Consider the following 21,713-nt stretch of genomic DNA (forward strand, 5'->3'; position numbering starts at 1 on the left):
AACCCACCGCAGGATGTATATACATTACAAGTAATAAATATTGGCAATATAAGTTCTATACATTGTATACAATTGTGTGTATACATGTATGTTACAGGCATGCATACTTTCTATATGTGTGTGTAATGCTGTTGTTACTTTTCTGAGGAGACATGCTCTCATTGTAATGTGTACATTAAAAACAATAAACTTGAATTTATTAGGTGACTTGCTCAGAATCATATAGTGACATAGAGTGAGTAAAATTAACTTGTCATAGTGTCTTTTGATAGGGTAGATTTTTCTAAAGGGCTTTTCAATGTATTCCATATTTCTCTAACTGGCAGGTTACTGTATATGGTGTGCTCAGGGCTGCATGGCCCACCGGTGGTGAGAATGAAAGTAGTGTAATTATTTTTAGTGTAATAATTTTCTCCTAGTTGTAAAGATGTATAAAATGTAGAAGGATCAGTTATTCAAATTCCAACATTGAGTGAGAAGTCCAATGTCGGGGGTGCGGCGGATGAAGACACATATTTTTTTTTTTTTATCAACAAGCGTCTTTTTCTATAGTCCCTCTCATGCATGGCTTATGTGTATTCTTACAATCGGTGACTGATCGCTTTTCATTCCCAGCTCCTAGGGCCCCCAGAGCACCTCTGCCATATGTAATCAGCACTGAGCCCCTAGGACTTACACCCCAACCTGTCTGTTCCGTGGACATCTTGCTGCCCGAAGTTGGCTGGCTGGCTGGCTTGATGCCCCTCCAGCTGCTTGCGGACGTACAGTCTAAGCTGGCACGCGTGTCCGCCTCGGTGTGTATCTGCGGTGTGCGTGAGCGCTTGACAGGAGGAGCAGAGAGAGCCAGGGGCAATTCCTGTGTGTCACTGTGATAAGCAACACACAGAGGAAAAGCAGAATTTCAAAGAGCAGAAGAGCACAACAAAAACACTTTTCTCGGAGGAGAGGAGGAGCTAACCGAGATGGTCAGCCAGCCAGGATAGAATAGACGGAGAAGTCGCCTTTCACGGCACACACAAGTGCTTCTCATTTATTGGATGGGGAGCGGCAGTACTTCTCACCATTTGTGTTTTGTGAAGCATACCCATTTATCAGCAATGGTATTCGTGTTAGTCCAGGGAATCTGTACGGGTGACAGGTTTGTTCCAATAGCTTTGGGGAGGTGGAAAGACACAGAGCGGCCCAAGCAAGCCCAACATGTGCATTGAAAGGCAAACCCGTCAGCCCCCAGTAGCACAGAGAACATTGGTCAGGGTGATGACAGCTCTGCTGTAGCCCTAATTAAAAGCATTGTGACAGTAATTAATCGAGTCTTTGGATCTCGGGGAGGCCTCCTGGTAGCTGCTAATGAAGGCGGCATGCCCGCCAAACATAACGGGCCTGCTGCAGAGCGTCCTGTTAGACTGTCCACTTCGATATGCAAGGCCTGAAGTCCTAGTGGTCTGCCCTTACCCTTTGGCGTGTGTCATTCTGACTACCCGATCGGCTGTAAAGTTAGATAAGATCAACATTAGCCAGCCAGAGATGACATTGCGGAATAAACAGAAATTCGGTTCACTTGTCGAAGTTGAAGCAGCTGCACTTGAAAGCGGCCACCTTCTTTTCTGCACTCCTTCTTCTCACTGGCATTTCCCGGGCAGGGTGGCCAGGTATGCTTCAGGTAAGTATGAGGGTACAGGAGCAGGGTAAAGTATCCATCACTTCCCAGTTTACAAGCCAGTTCCAAAAATGTTGGTACAGCTTGGAAAATGTTACTAAAAAAAAAGTTACTTGGATTTGTATTTAAACAAAAACAGCTCAAACACAATGTATTTTATGTTTTACTTAATCAACTGCATTGTTTTTTGAAATCAATGTCTGTAGCACATTCCAAAAAAGTTGAGACAGGGGTTAGTTCATTACTAACAACGACATGACAAGTTGAAATAACAAGGTGATGTGAAGCAAGTGAGACAATCATGTCATAAGTGAATGACTGAAATCTAAATAATCATGTAGACCTCAGTGTTAACATTTGCAATGCACCATCTACTGGAATTCATTTTGTAATGCATGCAGTAATAAAATTAATTGCATTTGTCAGTCCAATAGATGGTGCATCACAAACATATGTAGTGATAAAATGCACTATTACAAAGGTTTGTAGTGTACCATCTTTTAGAATGATAAATGCAATGCACATATTTCTGTTATATGCCATTTGGTATGGGATTTGTAAAAGGAGTGTTAATGCTTGTGATGCATCATCTGTTGGAATGGAAAATGCAGTGCATTTTAGTACTACAAATGTTTCTGATGCAGGACAGAGACATAGCAGCTGGGCAGACACACAAACAATTCTGATTTTATTAAGGCTGAAAGGCCTAGTCCTTCAAGAGCAAGGATGAGTCAAGGCTCGCCAATTTTCCAACTGGTACTTCCAGCACTTTGAAGCAACATTCCCCAAAGACAAATCATTGGGATTTACAGTATATATATATATATATATATATATATATATATATATATATATATATATATATATATATATATATATTGTGGTGAACGGCCGGCCCTTTATCCCGGCCAATACCCCCAAGCCGCCAGGTGGAGCCCTCCTTGCAGTATGGAGGTCCCCAGAAGACTAGCAGGGCATCACAGACATTGTAGTTTTTATACGCAGCCCTGCTGGATGCCATGGGGGCCACTAGGGGATACTGCAGGGAGGAATGAGTATTTTCCCTACGCCCCGGAAGCACACGTGGACAAGAGGAATGACGTGCTTCCGGAGTGAAGAAAATGACTTGTACCTGACCCGGGGAATATAAAAGGACTATGGGAGCTCCAAGATGGCGAGCTGAGCTGGTTGGAAGGGTGGCAACGTGTCTGGGAGTGCAGGATTGTGTATTATTGTTATTGGTGATTGTTATATAAGTATAGTGGAGGAGAGGGTGCTTTGTGCACTTTGGTAATTGAATAAAGTCAAAGTTTGGACTTTTACCTGGTGTCTGGAGTCGTGGACAGGGGTTCAAGGGTGCGAGAGCGCCCTGTATCTGTCACTGTATATATATATATATATATATATATATATATATATATATATATATATATATATATATATATATATATATATACTGTATATATATACACACACACACAGTTAGGTCCATAAATATTTGGACAGAGACAACTTTTTTTCTAATTTTGGTTCTGTACATTACCACAATGAATTTTAAATTAAACAACTCAGATTCAGTTCAAGTGTAGACTTTCAGCTTTAATTCAGTGGGTTGAACAAAAATATTGCATAAAAATGTGAGGCAACTAAAGTATTTTTTTAACACAATCCCTTTATTTCAGGGGCTCAAAAGTAATTGGACAAATTAAATAACTGGAAATAAAAATTTCTAATACTTGGTTGAAAACCCTTTGCTGGCAATGCCAGCCTGAAGTCTTGAACTCGTGGACATCACCAGATGCTGGGTTTCCTCCTTTGTAATGCTCTGCCAGGCCTTTACTGCAGCGGCTTTACTTTCAGTTGCTGTTTGTTTGTGGGCCTTTCTGTCCAGAGTTTAGAGTTCAACAAGTGAAATGCAGGCTCAATTGGGTTAAGATCAGGTGACTGACTTGGCCATTCAAGAATTTTCCACTTCTTTGCTTTAATAAACTCCTGGGTTGCTTTGGCTGTATATTTTGGGTCATTGTCCATCTGTATCATGAAACACTGCCCAATCAATTTGACTTCATTTAGCTGGATTTGAGCAGACAGTATGTCTCTGAACACCTCAGAATTCATTCAGCTGCTTCTGTCCTGTGTCACGTCATCAATATACACGAGTGTCCCAGTGCCACTGGCAGCCATGCACGCCCAAGCCATCACACTGCCTGACTCCACTGTGTTTTACAGATGATGTGGTATACGTTGGATAATGAGCTGTTCCATGCCTTCTCCATACTTTTTTCTTGCCATCATTCTGGTTGAGGTTGATCTTGGTTTCCTCTGTCCAAAGAATGTTTTTCCAGAACTGTGCTGGCTTTTTTAGATGTTCTTTAGCAAAGTCCAATCTTGTTAAGTTTAGAGATGATTTCAAACTATGTGGAAGTGCAGATAATGAAGGATCACCTAAATTATTACTAAGGGCCTTGGACTACATATAGGCTTAGGTAAATTTGTGGCAGATTCAATTTATTGTAAGTAAATGTAAATGATTATATCATATGGGATGTTAGGTTATATAGTGCTTTGACATGTGGGGTACAAGTCAAAGGAGGTTATGCTTAAATTATGCAGCACAGAAGTGAGGCCTCACCAGAGTTACAGTGTGCAGGTTTGGTCTCCACATTACAAAAAGAGACACAGCAGAGATAGAGAAAGTTCAGAGAAGAGCAACATAGCTGATTAGGATCTGAACATTTTCATTTTAAGAAAGTGGGGACTTGATTGAAGTTTTCAACATTAAAAAGGGAATTATAATGGATCCCGGCAACAAGAGCACAGGGACATGGTTGGAAACTTGTTTAGGGCACATTTCACACACAAGTTACAATGTTTTCCTTGTGAAAGAACCATAGACATCCATCCATCCATTTTCCAACCCGCTGTATCCAAACACAGGGTCACGGGGGTCTGCTGGAGCCAATCCCAGGGCACAAGGCAGGAAACAATCCCAGGCAGGGTGCCAACCCACTGCAGGACACACACTAGGGCCAGTTTAGAATCACCAATCCACCTAACCTGCATGTCTTTGGGAAAAACCCACACAGACATGGGGAGAACATGCAAACTCCACGCAGGGAGGACCTGGGTCACCTAACTGCAAGGCAGCAGCACTACCACTGCGCCACCGTGCCACCCTAGAACCATAGACAGATGGAATAAATCGCTAAGTAATGTGGTGGAGAACAGAACTCTACGGACTGTCAGATCTTGACTTGATGTTATTTTGGGGAAGCTAGGTGTATAGCTTGTTTGCCTGAATGGCACATTATTCTCACAATTTGCTCTAATGTGGTAAAGTTTTCTAATGGGATTTAATACAGAAATGGTGGGAAATGGTTCCAGGAAGATTTTCTGAACTGGGTGCTGGATGAGGTGTCCCAAAGCGTCAGGTTGGGGCCCTTTGTTTTTAATTTGTCAAACAGTATGAGGGCATGCCAAATGACCAGTGTTAAATGAACTGTTATACTGTATACTCCCATTAAAAATAATCTCCTGTTTTCTTAGAGAATGGAGATAACATTAATTATAGAGCAGGCATTTATGGTGGCCAATAAAGACTGCAGCAAATAATATAAAAACATCCATGATAAATGTTTGCATTACGTTGCTGCATAATCTATATGTCAAGCCATCCAGTTGTATGCTAAAATGTTTTTAAACTTGCTGTGCTACAGTACCTGTCTAAGATGGGTTGAAATCTAATTTATCAAGTAGACTTCAGTGTTAACATTTTCAGTGCATCTATCTATTGGAATGTATTTTGTAATGCGTGTAGTAATGAAATGTATTGTATTTGTCATTCCAACAGATGGTACATCACAAACATTTGTAGGAATAAAATACATTACTACAAATGTTTGTGATGTGTCATCTGTTGGAATGACAGATGCAATACATTTTATTATTACAAATGTTTGTTATACACCATCTGTTGGAATGACATAGACTTAACTGGATGGACACAAAGATGCACAGACACATAGGTGCTTGTCCTTTTATTAAGGCGGTTGAATACCTTGGGGAAATTAAAGCAGTCCACAAACACTAAGCCTGTTCACACGGGAGTGTGCAGTCTGGCTGGGGCACTAGTACAATTGGACCAAGGGCTTTGGATTTCTTTGTTAACCCCTAAAGCCAGAATTATTTTGACCTCAAGCTCCACTTCAGCCCTTTTCACCTTGGGGAGGCAGTCAAGGCATGCCCTTACCACTACTCCAGGTTCAGTGATGATGACATGGCATTAGTCAGCCTGGGGTTCGGATTGACCACTTCCCTAACCACAGCAATAGCTGTATTCAATTCCCACCACTGGTGGGGGCTCAGGGTCACTCCTAAATTATGCTCCCAAGTGCCTGTGAAGAGCACCATGCTAGGGGCAGGCCTCGCCTCCTCCATGAATTCCTTCTACATATTCAGGAGGTTTAGGTGGTGAATATTCTCCTGTGGGAACCAGTTGGGCTGGATCACAAGGTTGTCCATTAGTCCACTCCTTTCATCTTAAAGGGACCCTGCCAATGGTCAAGGAGTTTGGAGTGGGGCGTGGGGACTAATACCATAACCTAATCCCCAAGACTGAACTCCTGTAGAGTTGTGCCGTGGTCGTACAGGGGACTCTGAGAACGCTGGGCTTTTTTGAAATGTTCCCTAACCAAAGAAAAGACTTTGGATGAACATTTCCATGAGGCTAGCGACATACTCCAGAACATTGGTCAAAGAGGCCTGCTTCCCTCCCATCTCTCCCTCACGAGGTCTAACAGTCACCCAGACTGCTACCCATAGAGCAACTCAAATGGTAAAAACCTTGCAATAGGTGACTGTACTAAGGGGAGCAGCTGGTCCGAGTTCCAAGCACGACCTTCCACAGCATTTGTTTTAGGGTCTGATTGAATTACTCCACAAGCCCCTCTGGGGTGGTAGATGGACGTTTTGAGGTGCACACTGCTGAGGAGCCTGGCAGTCTTCCTGAAGATTCTTGACATGAAGGGCATGCCCTGGTCTGTCAGGAACTCCTTGGTATGCCCACTCACCCTTCCAGATTTTCATGTTAGCCACTTGTAAGGGGATGGCCCCCAAATACTGAGTGGCACAATCTACTGTTACTAATATGTACTTATGCCCCCTTGCCAAAGGCTGAAGTGGACCAACTATACCTATGCTAATACACATGAGTGGGACGTCAGTTAGTGGCACGTGGATGAGGGGAGCTCACTCCTTACAGAGAATTTGGTTTAGCTGATAATCGGTACACAAAGTGTAGTTGATCCTGAGCCAATAGTCGGGCACTTTGATGTGCCTAAATGAATCTCCTGCGATTAAACATAGGCTAACTCACAAATCTCTGTCCTGAATGGCTTTGGGGGGTGAGATGTTGGGGCCTCAGCTCACCTTGATTTTCTACCACTTGCTATAAGAGGTCTTTCTCAATATCAAAGTAAGGTCCCGTGGGTGCAGACTGTATGGTTGGTTGACCGTTCAACGAGGTCACAGCATTTCTTGCAAACTTCAGATCATCATTGTTCCACTGTTGCCTTCTGAAGGTGGCAGAGAACGAATGATATTGAAGCTGCAACAATGAAAGCAGATTAGATGTGGTGTTTGGCAGCTCTGGTTGTTGAAATTGGGAAGAAGAGACAGAAATTTTTGGTGTTAGCAGATCCTGACCGGAGCAGGCAGAGTCTGGGCAATGAGTTGCCACACCCTTGAGTCATCAGAGCATTGAGTCGCCATATTCTTACATGCCCTCTTGCGTGAAGTGGGATTCCCCAAGATTGAAGATTATTTGTCCACAGCTAGACTCCAGTGCAGTCAGGTATTGGCTGGTCCATATTGCTTTTACTTTTTGGATTGTGCTTGACCAGCATACTGGCATATGGTGGTCAAGGGAGGACCACCACCCAGAGGTTGCAGGTGAGCATCTGAGTGTTCACCAGATAAACAGCCAATGGATAACATTGTGTCTCCTTGCAGGTAAGACTGGCCTTTTTACTGTATTGTTGTACTGTGTATCCATTCTCCTGCGCCCTGCCTTAATAAGTAAAAGCAAGGGAGTTAGGCATGGCTGCATTACAGTACCTCTTGGTTAGGTCCTATCCACAGTCCATGGGGTTGCCATACTTGTAGCACCTCAGGATGGTAGGTGACTGGTCCAGTAGTGTGTTTTATGGTTTCTGGTGCTCTGGCATGGCTGGGTGGTTCAAGAGGGTGTGGATGGGATAGTTGCAAGCAAACAGTGGACTAACTTACCCCATATGTTGGAGGCCTGTGCTCAGGTAGGCCTCTCAGAGTTGCACCACCACTCTGGGCCACACATCCTGGGGTCTGTTCAAATCAAACAAGGATCATCAAAGTCACAGTAAGTGTGCTACACTTCGTCCCCCAAGAAGAGGGCCAAGGTTTGGGTTAAATCTTCTTGCCAATACCATTGCCTTCATGCTGTCCTCTCAAAGATCAGCAAATAGGCATCAATGTTGTTGTATGGCCAAATGGGCTTTAGAAATTGGGAAATGCCTTGGACATGCTTCTCCAGCCATTCCCAACCTCCAAATGCTCTGCCTGTTACATCGCTACTTATAGCCAGAGCCGAGTTACCTCACTTGCCAGGTGCCACACTGTGGTCTCAAGTTCCACTTAGTCTTTCATTACTTCCCAGGCAAATCCTTCCAACTACGCTAATGTTAATTTAGACATGGGCGCTATATATATGGTACTAAATCGGGCCACAAAACCAGTTTAACTATCAGTAATGCAAAGGAATAAAATCCCATACAAAGCAAACAAAAATTAAACATGCCTTGTGCTCCTCACACATTCACTAACTAAGGTTTTCAAGAGCTCCACCTCTGTTGCAATCCCGGGTCCAAAAGACGCTATTCCCGCCATGTCTTCCCAGTTATATTGGCCTGGATCCAGAAAAGGAGAGGCTTGGAACGCCAGGTGGGGCAGGGCTAGGTGTCGTCTCCTAGCAACAGCTCTGTGCTGTGGTGGGATAAAGAGACATGGTTAGTGACAGCTCCCCCTCCTGCCTGGCAGTAGTATTACACAGCTTACCTGAGCCATCCAAGCATGTGTAACACCTGTTAAACTCTGGTCTAATTACACACAATCAAAAAATAATCATACATGTGCCTTATGAGCTTTATAATGCAAGCTTATTTATACAGTCTTATTCACTTAAAAACTGCATCTTGTCTATTCATCCATTTCGTAACCTGCATATCCAGGACAGTGCAAGCATCGGGTGCCGGTTCATCACAAGGGAAAAGCATGAAGGCCAATTTAACAATGCTAATTCACCATATCTAAATAGTCTTATAATAATCCTAATATTCACACTAATTATTTAACAAATTGTAAAATACATTATTTTTTCATCCCAATGTTAAAAGTCTCAATCCAAGTTACACAGCATTAGCCGTGTAAAGGGCCATACTGCCCGTGTAAAACCACAGACAGGCAATTAAGGTAATAATCAGAATCATCAGTAAACAAGGGTATCAAAGATGATAAAGATCAAGAAAACGTTAAATGTTCTGGCAGCCAAGCAATAAACACTGAGATTAAGGAAACAGAAATACGGCTGACGAACACCACTTTTAAGGTATTAGCAATTATTTTGATTGCCATATTAATTCATACCTATAGGACTGTGCCCTCCTCCGTCTGTTTCCCTCAGTAGGGATCCCCCTTTCAACCACACCCATGATTTTATTTCTTTGATTTTCACTACATGATTGGCACCAACCCGGGGGTCTGACCGATACGAGTGCTCTGGTGTTTAACCATTTGGTTACAACAGTTTGAATCCCGGTGGAAGGGCTCTCTGCCAACATTTGCCCGAGCACCACTACCAAAAAGGCAATTTGATCCATTTATTCCGACTGGGAGACTTTTGCTGTCTGTTAGGTCCGGTAATCTGGGACGCCGGTGGGGACATGAGCAAATCGGAATATTTGCGGACAACGAAAGGGTTAACCGCAAAGCTAAGCGTTTTAAAAAATGCATCGAAACGTCAGCGCGGAGAATACGTTTTTCAGATGAAAGTAAATGATTAAAATAATTAAATTCTTCAAGCTGACAAGCTGCACTGTAGTCTGGCCGGCGGACATTTGTCGGTAATTAGTTAATTAATCCTAATGCAAATTATGAGCCTTAACAAAGCAGTCAAGCTGAACGAGGACGTCTGCTGCGTTATCCACCACAAGTAAACTTTGAGTGATACAATCAAACGACTGGAGCACTAACAGCACTGAAAGAAGCCTCCTAGCTGAAAATGCTCTGATGACGGCACTTTCATTAGTTAAGCTCACCCACGGCACACAGTGCTGAGCCCACGGCATCACTACTCCGTTAGAGCCCCTGAATCGCGAGGCTGCAAAGCTGCCGAGTCTGACCGACCGACCGACCGCCCGCCTGCCTGTCCGAGAATCCTCGAGAGGCGCGCAGGTCCGAAGGAGTTCAATTGAAACGGTGTTGGAAGAGGGAAAAAAAAAAGAGTTCTTTATATTGCATTAAGAATATTCTGTAAATTGATAACAAACGTTATGAAGCTTTGTTTTTTTTTTGCAGGTTATTTTTGATCGGCTCTATGAGTTAATTAAAAATGCAGATGATTTACAGGCTGTAAGACGTTTTCACCGATACTGGTCGAACTTCTGTCTGCGCGACGACTCAACCGGCCTTAACTGTACGCCTTGGGGCAGCATGTGCATGGATTTCATTGGATTATTTTAATGTCTTTATAGTACATGAATAATGAGTGATACAATAACACCATTTTCTTGGGCTGTCTTTGTATTGCGATGCACAATGCAGGTAATCCATATAGGAGGCGGCTTTGCAAATATACTGTTCAGAGTATAAAAAATACAAAATAAAAATGAATTTGCACTTGACATGGAATTACTTTGTAGCTCCAAAGGCCTGCTTTCCATTCCAAGACTAGCTGGTCCCTGTGCAGAGTTGGAACACTCTCCAGGTGTTCATGGTGAGATAAATAGGCATGGGCCGCCCAAGTATTGGTGCATCTACGTCCACCCACTTTCTTAATTGGCCCACCCTCTAGCCTAGGTTTTTAATTTTATCTTTTATGTATTTATGTCAAAATAGCACACCGTTGCACTTAATTGAAACGGTTTGCATGATTCTTTGATTTGTTCAAAAAGAATGATTTGTTCACAAATCTGCTATGACTACTGTTGGACTAGGTGGTGTTGGAGTTAAATGTAATTGGTGTCTCGACAAACAGCTGTTTTAGGTTTTATTAGTGAAAGGAAACAAACTTGTAAAACGTGCCTGATGTCTGCACTGCCAATGTCAAAGATTCCCCAATAGCTGTGTTCACTATAGTGCTGGCTTTGCTACCAATGCTGTTACTGAGTGTACTGGGAAATCTACAATCACCAAACACCGAAGGATTGGTCAGGTCATGGATTTGGCTGACATCTACGAGCCACCAACTCAATCGAGATTAAAGTTTCCAACCTCTAGTAAGGAGCGTGACTTTGTAGCTAATGGATACAACAGATAACAGTGTGTGGCTGGAATAAGGGATATCGAAAGATGTGATTTTGGCATGTTGTAACAATCTAGTTGAGGGCAGACTCTTTCGTGTATTTGGAGACTACAAACGTACACATGAGATATGCATGCACAAATTATGAGGAATGGCAAAATGGTTATGGGACTGGTTCTCTTATATATAAACGCCTATGCGTGGAAGTGTGTGTCTCTGTCGGTCCGGCCCAGAAGTGAGAGGTGGAGTCGGGGTAAGGGGTCCACCTCCGAGGAAACAGAAACTCGCTTAGCCGCTAATACACAAGCGAGGCCAGCATGTCAGCAAAACGAAACCTCCAAAGAAAGAGTCACTTGCTTAGCTGTTAATACATAAATGAGGCGATCACATCGGCAAAATGGTATCCCTTTTACTTTTCTTCTCCGCTAATACACAAGCGAGGATGTGAGTACATCAGCAAAACAAAACCTCCTGGCAGAGAGACGCCCAGAGTAGTTCCTTTCAATTGCTGACATGTCTAGATTTCAGTTTTTTTTTTCAGATGATTTCCATAGTTTCTAGGACCCCAGGTTTTTTACACAGCTAGTTGTCATATAAAGGTATACTGGTCAAAATTATAATGGATATTATTTGGTCATTTAAGCCTTGCAAAGGGCTGTCTTATGTATCAACAAAGGGTAGGCAGTTAATTTATCTTCACCATTTGTAAGTGGATTTCAATTAGCGTTAATAAAAACATTCAATGTTTTTTCAAATTAATGTATTTTTACCAGTAATACCAATAATATTAGGCCCACCTGAGAAAAATGTATGTATGTCCACCCAAATATGAAATCCTGTTACTGCTACAGTAAATAGGTAATATTTTATTTGTCCCCAAGGGGAAGTTAAAACTTTTCAGAAGCACAAGAAAAATGTAAATACTCTAACAAATCTCAACCCACCAATCACACACAAGAACTGCTGCTGTCAATATCAGGCCTGAGGTGGGTGTAAGATGTGGTCAGGTCTGCCTAGCTGTGCCACAGGTTTACATTTACAAGCGTTATCATTTGAACAGTGCAGGTCCAGCTTGTTGTGTCCACAAACACACACATGGATGTTTGTTCCTTCCGTGGTTGGAGTCACCAGCATTCTAGGATAAGAATGATTCATCATTAGATTGTTGGTAACAGAGTGAATCATTTCTGTTTGCTGAGTTAATAAAAATGAACTAAAATGATGCAACTTACCTCCCTAGGTGTTAATGTGAATGAATGTAGTCAGCATTTCAATGTGCAGATAACGCATTTTAGTTTTAATTAAAATGTGCTCACTTTTACTAGTCACATAAATTTGTAGTCCCCCTCCTACATTTTCCACTCCATCTGATCACATCTGATGAAACCTGCCCATCCATAAAGAATATGTTTGGTATTTGAGACATATAAATATTTTGTATGTCTTTATTAGTAACTTTGACAAAGCAATGAAATCTCTGTGTTATATCATTGATAACAACAGCAATGGTTTGATGTTTAAGAACAACCCCGCCTTTAGACAGTGTCAGGGGAAGTGCCTGAAGCCAGTTTGGCAAGTGATTCTCTGCAAGACTCTCTCAGTCACCCTCTGCAGGAAAGCCAGACTGCCTAGCTGGCAAGCACCAGCTCAATAAATGGTTTTGGGGGCAGGTGTGAAAGGTATTGTGTGTCCCCATTGGTCTGAAGTATGGCTATTTGAGATTGGTTTGAATCAGAGGTCATTCTGTAGCACAACACCCTATTGGTGTAAAGATCTGGACAAAGAATGTATACATTTGGTTGCTTTACCCCTCCCTCTCTCTCTCTCACCATCATGATGAAGGAACATCTCACACACCATGAATTGAAATGAAGACCACATTGAGAAGCACAACTCGGTAGCCATATTGAGACAGGTATGCAGTCTGTCCTGAAGAAAGCCATAAAATGATGACTTAACCAGAGACATTTTAAATAACTAACAAGTTGGTGTGCCACCTGAAACTACACATCAACATTTATTAGGTTGTATGCTTGCCAATATGCAAATGTACTTTGTTTATTGTTATTATTTTACAAATATTATCAATAATACATTATTTCAAGTTGTAGCTTAACTCCTGCTTGTCTTTTACTCTATGTAATTGCCTGAATTTATAGTTGTAGAAGGGGAGGTGGGTAGAAGTTATAAAGTACAATACCTTATAAAGAGTGCTAAGTCTGTGGGATTTGAGGCATTCTGACAAAGGCTACACATTAATGATACAAAAGGGGAAAGTAGAGCAATATAGAACTCTACCAAGACAAAACACATGGTATATATTAATTTGCTGAATAAAACTGAGTTCTAAAGTGAAGCGTTTGTTTTATACATTTTAAAAATACATGGTCTGTTCTTGCAGCTTACAATAGGGCTAATGGAAAAACAGGTCCACAGATAGAAAAAACCTTAAGACATACGGGTTTTGATTTAAGAAAACATACCTTCTGTGTTTTTGAGGCTTCCTTGTGATAATGAAAGGGAATTAGAAATAATTATTTAATCACAAATTGTGGTCCTCTTTTTTTCTTGAGGTAAGAATATATTTCCTGTTCACTCATCTTAAATCATTATATTAGTTATCATTTAAATACTTTCTGAAGTAAGATGTTTAAGTTAGTCCTCCGCAGTACCCTGACAAACTGCCACGATCCCTGAACTCGCACTGACTCACTGTGAGATATCACATAACATCCAACTTATTTAAAAGCAATTAAACATTGCTCATTACGAGGTGTGGCAGAAAAGTAATGAGACTGATTTTTTATTTACCAAAGTTTTCATTTTTTTCAAACATTAATGTTATCCCCTTCAATATAGTTCCCTTGGGCAGCTCCACACCGATGGAGACGTTGTTCCCACTGTTGGTAGCAGCGCTGGAAGTCTTCAACCGGTATGGTCTTCAGCATGTCCGTTACACTCTTTTGGATGTTTTCTAAAGTCCCGAAATGACGTCCTTTGAGGACATTTTTCAGTTTAGGTCACACAGACTGAGGTCAGGTGAATAAGGGGGCTGGGGAACCACAGGAATGCCTTTTGAGGTCAAAAATTCTGTTATGGAGAGGGCAGTTTTTCGGCACCATTTTGGCACAGACCTTTCGCATGTGCAAATGTTCAGTCAAAATTTGATGAACGGTAAATCTGTTCAAATTGTATTGTTCACTCAACATTCTTAATGTTAAACGACGGTCTGATCTCACAAGAGTGTTCACACGTTCGATGTTTTCATTGGTTTTCAAAGTTGAAGTCCTCCCTGAATCGTATTAATCTTCAACGTGTTTTCTGCCTTCCAAAAATGATTTTTGCCAGTGAAAAACTTGAGCTCGGGATAAAGAATGTTCCCCATAGGCCTGTTTGAACTTTTCAAACGTCACACTTGCCGTTTAATGGCAAATTCCGCTGTTCCATTTTGCGTGCCGCACAACCAAAAACACAACTTCGCTAATAGCAGTCACAAAAATCACGTAGTTTACGGAAGGAGTTGAAACTCGCACTGAGCTATGGGAGGGTACTGATACACGTGCTCTATCAAGGACAACAGCGCAGCGTTGCCAGATCGCTTGCAGTGTTGCCAGTCTCATTAGTTTTTTGCCACACCTCGTATATGGAGGCAGGCCAGATCTAAAACCCTTTCCCCTACTTTTACCATCACTCTGGATCTTCACCCTTTCCATCCACGGATGAGCTGCTTCCACGATAAACTGTAACTAAGCTCCTTAGGTGGCCACGATCACAGTGCTACCAGCTGAGTACAGGAATATTTAATATATCCCACTTTACATTCTCAAAATCTCTTACATTCTAAGATGTTGTAGTTTGGAAAACATGGAGGTCTGATTAACTGATGGGTCTGATTTGGGGGTGTGAGGGTTTGTGCCCCATCTAGGGTTTCTTCATGCCTTGTGCCCAGAACTGATTGGATAAACTCTGAATCAGACTAAGTGGTTTCAGAAAAATAGGTTAATTGAATTACTGACAGCTTTGGTGGTGTGTGGGTTAGCACCGGTGGCTTTATAGACCCATCTTCATTCCATTTCCCTGCCAGGTCACTGTCTTTTTATACTTTCTCTGTTAGTCTTCTTCATTTTTCTGGTGTATGTATGTGTGTATGCAGTTTCTAAAAACTCTCAGTATGAGCTAAAGAGTTTGGGTGTGTGCTTGAGTGTGCCTGGTAATGGATTGGCATCATGTCTACTGTTGGCTCCTATTTTCTCTCAGAGATGCAGTAAAGCTTCCCTTAATGCTCTATTGGAGTTTATTTGAGGAGAATAGACAGAGGTGTGGATGAGACATTTAATTCTAATAATATATCAAATATTACAGAAAGCCATTGTCAATTTCTTTAATATTGCACATGCTTTTCAAAATAATCGTTGAAATTGTGTTGGCAATGACTGACCACCGGTAACTCAAAATGGGTGGATAGTCTCAGAGTGCACCAGGTGATGGAATAATGCTGCACCACATGCCTTGTTGCCAATTTAAAATACATGCTCTCTAGTTTTGAACACATTTTCTAGCTACACAACAGAGTGTTTCATTTTTTTCCACTACAGAGCACTTTCACGGGTATCCATTGTGACTTCCTGCCAGTTTCTTGCTGGGGATAATCAACTTCCTGTTCAGTGGTGGTCAGCAAATACATCGGAACAATCAAGACTGTTGTTTGGCTGTTCTCTCAAAAATCTTCCCAAACTGACCATGGAATATGTTACACAACATGTCATCTAAAAAACTTGAAAAGGGATACAATTATTTCCATGAAAATTATCTTTTCAGCTGCGAATGTGAGTGCTCTCGGTAATGGTATCTTTCCAGCTAGAATCATATACCATGCTAATTTATGAATGAAATAATTTTCATTTTCATTTTCTTTTCTTCTTTGTACGTGATTAGTGTCAAACTTGCTGAATAATGAAGTGTCACAGATCATTATGTTTATTCACTGCGATTGTAATAATTTCTGTTACTGAGTACAAGTATTAGATTTACATTAGTGCTTGATTGCTGATTCTTTGTTAGTCACATAAGTGATACAGTGGAGTTTTAATAAAGATTACATTAAAAATTGTTATATTAAAACAGGTAAGCATATCTGATGAAGGAGGATGTGCATCATTGTGGTCTGCCAACATATAAGAGTCACACATTTCTTCCATGTCCGTCTCCTGCGTTTTGAATGGCACAGCAGAAACTACATGTCGAAAATCATCTCTCAGATGGCTCTCTGCTCAGTCATACACAAAAAGCCTTCCTTGTTTCCCATTTCCCTAGCTGTTCCACTTAAAGTGGGATGGGACTGCTCCATTTTTGAGACGCTATGTACAGACAGGAGGTAGTCATTTATGGTAAGATGCAGACTACATACAAAAGAGCTACCTCGGTTAACACAAAACACTGAAATATGGTAGTTTTTGAACACTACAAAAACTCTTCGACTTGGTTTCGGACATTGTTGTGATATAACCAGATATGCCAGATCCTAGCAAGCAAACACTTCTGAGTTTATAAACCTGGAAGTGTGAAAGTGGTTTACTATGCTTGAACTGTAACACACCTTTATTTTCCTCCATGAACCTTTGCAAATTACCAGTTTTTTTTAGAAATTTAAAAATGTGGTATAAAACGAAACATTTGACCTAAAATGCTTGCCAATTCTATCCACCTAATTTCTCCAAAAATAACGTCAAGTCGAGATTTGAAGATCCTACTCTCTGCCACACTATTTGATCATTTATTTAATACATCTGTGGTTCTTCATGTGAAGAAAATCTTTGCAGTATTTGCGCGAAATTTAAACTTAACAAGGTTCCAACTGTGCCTCCATGTACTTGTATTTTCTTGTGTTGCTACAGCAAGTGAAAATGGGTGAAAACAATCAAAAATGTATTTATAGATGAATTAGCGTAAAACTCTGCACAGCAACATCTAGTGGAGTGCCACGTAACTGCAGAGTGCTGGATAGTGGGGTGAGCCTTTGCAGGGCCATAGGATTAAACAGTAAACCTCTAATGACTCCAATAAGAGACTCCTGGAAACAGACTGAGATCATTTTAATATTTTAATAGTCTAACACGTATTTACTGTAAATTAAACAGCAAGTTTGAAAGTGATACCTAAAAACATCTTGATGAGGACAATAATGCAAATTACAGCATGAAATGACAAGGAAAAAAACAGAAGTGAAGAAACGTACTGTGTAGTCCTACAATAATGAAAAGATCAAATATGGATGTCACACATTTCTTGGTTTTTTTTTTGTCCTGACCCAGCCAATTTTATGGGTCGACTAATGGTTTCAGATAAAGAAGAGTAATGGCCCGCTGAGTCACAGCACTGGAATGGCAATACTGCTTAATATGAACGCAATTCAGGAACGGCTGCTTCAGATCTCAAGCTCTTTGCTGGCCAGCTCTCCTTCTCACCTAACTATTGATCCCTTGGCGACAGACATGGTGCTAATCACTAATATTGACACCTGAAGCTGTGAGTCCAGTCCATTTTCACCTGCATAGTAAGGATCGATTTTCTTTCTCCTCTAGGCTTTGGCCCTTCCAAAGAAGGAATTAGGCCTCGGCGTAGAAGCTTCCATTTGGTATTTCAGTCTCCTGCTGTCATGTCCAGTATTACTGTACCCAGGACACACCCCGGCTCATGAGTTCTGTTGCCCCAGTTCTGAATGCTGGACAACTAACAATTCCCATTTTCTTGAATTTCAGCCCAGTTTTTGATTTCTTATGAGTACACCACTTCTTGTTTTGCTGGTTTCCAATACACTAATCTTCTGTTGAAATCTTTAGTGTTTACTCGACAGTTTTCCGGGCCAATGAATTGAAGTCTCAGTTGCTCATTTACTGAGTGTCTATCTGAGCGAAGATAAACACAGCATCACAGCATGAGGTCAGCAAAAGTATAGTCGTGTTGCTGTTGATCTGTTATGAAAAACAGCACAACAGGACACAAGTCCAATAATGGGATACTTAAACCAGCTGTCAAGAGCAACACCGTGATGCTGTAACAAACTCTGAAGCAGACAATTGACAGGATAGAAAAAAAAAACACCTCATGATTCTGGTCATTTTCCAGGACACTTTAGGGTTTACCAGAACTTTACAATACTAATGTTGGTTTGGCAAATACAGCATCTTGTAATTTTAGAGTAAAAATTGGAGCCTCACCCTTGACGACTGCAGATTGCTCTTTTAAAACTGTTACATTACATTTATATAGTGCTCTTCTAACCTACTCAAAGCTCTTTACATAGACAGTGAGGAGCCACTTCAACCACCGCCTCCACGTGTAGCACCACCTGGATGATGCAGTGACAGACATTCTTGCACCAGTATGCTCATCACACATTAGCTATTAGGTGGTAAAGGGGTCAGAGACATGGTTAGACAATAAGAGACCAGGGATGATTAGCGGGTCAGAATGACCAGGCCATGGTGCGCAATTTAGCTAGGACATCGGGATACAACCTACTCTTTTCAAAAGAAGCCTTGGAATCTTTTATGACAACAGAGAGTCAGGATTTATGTCTAATCTGAAGGGCGCTGCCAGTTCTTACAAAACAGTCCACATCAATGCACTGGGGCATTGGGATCCAGTCTCAGACCACAGGGTAAGCACCCCATGCTGGCCTCACCAATACCTCTTCCAAGTGCAACCCTTGGCTTTTCTAGATGGTCTCTTATTTTCATTGGAAGAAAGTCTTACATGATTCTGCACTTATTGAGTGTTTTGAAAAAGAGGATGAGACAGAGTAGAAGAGTCAGGTGGAGAACCTTGTTACTCGGTGCAGAAAGAATTCTCTGCAAATTAGCATCAGCAAAACAAAGGCACTGGTTATTGACTTTCATTGCACCAAAGAGCCTCATTGTCCGGTCATTATTCAGAGAGTGGATGTAAAAGTGGTCCACTCCTATAACTACTTGGGGGTCCACATCAATGACATCTGGACTGATCTCAACGCACTTTGGAACTTAATAAGAAAGGGCAGAGCAGGCTCTTTTTTCTTAGGAGAGACTGTGTTCCTTTAATGCAGGAAGTGACATCCTTAACATCTTCTGCAACTATGTGATGACCAATCTGTGGTGTGCTGGGCTGGTAACATCACTTCAGGAGAGGCCCACCAAATCAACAAGCTGATTAGAAACACAGACTCGGTTATCTACTCACTCTGACCCCCTGCAGGTCATAGTTAAAAAAATAATTAAAACAAAACTGAGTATCATTATGAACAATGCTGCACATCCTCTCTCTGACACACCAACACTCAGGACTTTCAGCCAATAAATAATTCAGTATAACTGTGTCAAGAAACACAATGGGGGCTCCTTTATACCAACAGCAGTACGTCTATATAATGCCTCACTGGGACTGAGATTGTCAAGTCAGAAGTTTTTATCTCTTTTTAGCTTTCTGCCTTTTTTGTCATTCTGGTGTATGTGTATATATATTTATTTACCTGTCTCTTTATGTATTATCTGACAAGCTTCCGTAAAATGCCTAATTTCCCCCAAGACAAATAAAGATCTATCTATTTATCTATCTATCTATTCTATAGTGCCAATCATATCTATCTATCTATCTATCTATCTATCTATCTATCCATCTATCTATCTATCTATCTATCTATCTATTATATAGTGCCTTTCAATTTTATCTATCTATCTATCTATCTATCTATCTATCTATCTATCTATCTATCTATCTATCTATCTATCTATCTATCTGTCTATCTAACCAAATTCTGGCCAGACCCAAACTTGCATGTAGCTTCAGGTGAATTACCTGTTCTGAAGTTGTTGGATAAAATCTTTTAATAACCCTTTAGCATCATGAATTCTTATCCATGTTATATAAACAAGCATTCTTTTAAGAGATGCGGCTGTGTTCAACCTGAACTATCCTTAAAAGGATGCCATAAGATTACCAGCCTAATAAAGGTGCTTTATACTGACTTTTGTCCACCTGATTTAAAGTACGCAGACACTTCCATTAGAAGTAGCCACTGACCATGAGTCTCAGCAACAAGAAAACTTCTCATTATTCATGGTTAGCTCATCCTATTTTACCTTTTTTAAGTAAATGTTCTTTCCAACAATTTCATGCTATCAGCTATATAATGAAGATGCTCATCTGTATTCATATCTATAAAAGCTTTGTCCAAAGAAAGGAATTGTTAGCATGTTTGTGATTACAGGGCAAGGAAACACAACTTGCTTGGTGTGCTCCGGTGATGTCTTTTTAAAATAAATGTATTGTATAGTTACTGGAGTCCTGAGAGCCTTTGTCTTCTATCTGTGAACTGAGGATCAAGAGAAATTTGGGATCAGGAAATTTTTCCCTGTCAAAGTGCAGGTGGTGTGGCCGTTTGTCATTCCATTAACTTTGTTCTCTAAAATTCCAGATGAAGGTTTTACCTCTTCATCTTCTTACTTACTATTAAACAGGATCCTACATTAAACCCCAGAATGTATTGAGATTAATGCATCCATCCATTTTCTGCACCCACCAATTCAGTGCAAAAAAGCTGGAGCCTATCCTGGCAAGCACTGGGCACAAGGCAGGAACAGCCCCTGGACTGAGCACACACACACACAAATGTGTGTTAGCGATGCCAATCCACCTAGCCTAATATGTCTTTGGACTGTGGGGGGAAACCAGAGCACCCAGAGGTTCTACAGAGAGAACATGACAACTCCATGCAGGGAGTACTGAGGACTTGAACCCAGGTGTCCTTGTAGTAAGACAGCAGTGCTACCACTGTGTCATCATGGCTCCCAATATTGATATTAATTCCATGTTTATTTTTAATCTGATAGTAAATGGTATAAACATTAAGAAAAGAAAAATCTCTATTACATTTCTTCAAAAATGTGGTCATAGATGTGCAGATAGTTTAGCCAAACAAAGGTGCACCACTACTTTTAAAAATACGAACTGGAGAATTGTTTGGAGTTACAAATAAAGTTAAAGTTTCATTTAAGAAATCCACTTATTGTACTCAACAAACCAATCACTGCAAAAATGTAGGGTGGGTATTAACCCAAAGTGTTTAACATGTTTTTCAGGGGATAAAATCCAGTTTAGAAAAGGACATCATATTTTTTTAATGGAAAAAAATGACACTGGTAATCTGTTAAATCTTTTTATTTTATACAGAAAATATCTTATTCGTATATTAAAATGGGCACAGAAAAACCCTAAGGATACCCAAAAGGCAAATGACACTTTATTGCAAAACATTAAAGTCTTGCATATATCTTTATAATTTTTTGAAATTTGTAATATACCTTTGTAGATTTTTGTATTTTCTTATATGCATACTTGATTTGTATTGATAGATATTTGGTTATTTGTATACCGCAAAATAAAAAGTTTGATTTTGAATACAAGTAATACTCAAATCTCGCGTGACCTAGCAACACTCCTATCACGTGGCGAGGGTATGGACGCTCC

The sequence above is a fragment of the Polypterus senegalus genome, chromosome 17 (genome assembly GCF_016835505.1).
Source record: "Polypterus senegalus isolate Bchr_013 chromosome 17, ASM1683550v1, whole genome shotgun sequence".
Lineage (NCBI taxonomy): Eukaryota > Metazoa > Chordata > Cladistia > Polypteriformes > Polypteridae > Polypterus > Polypterus senegalus.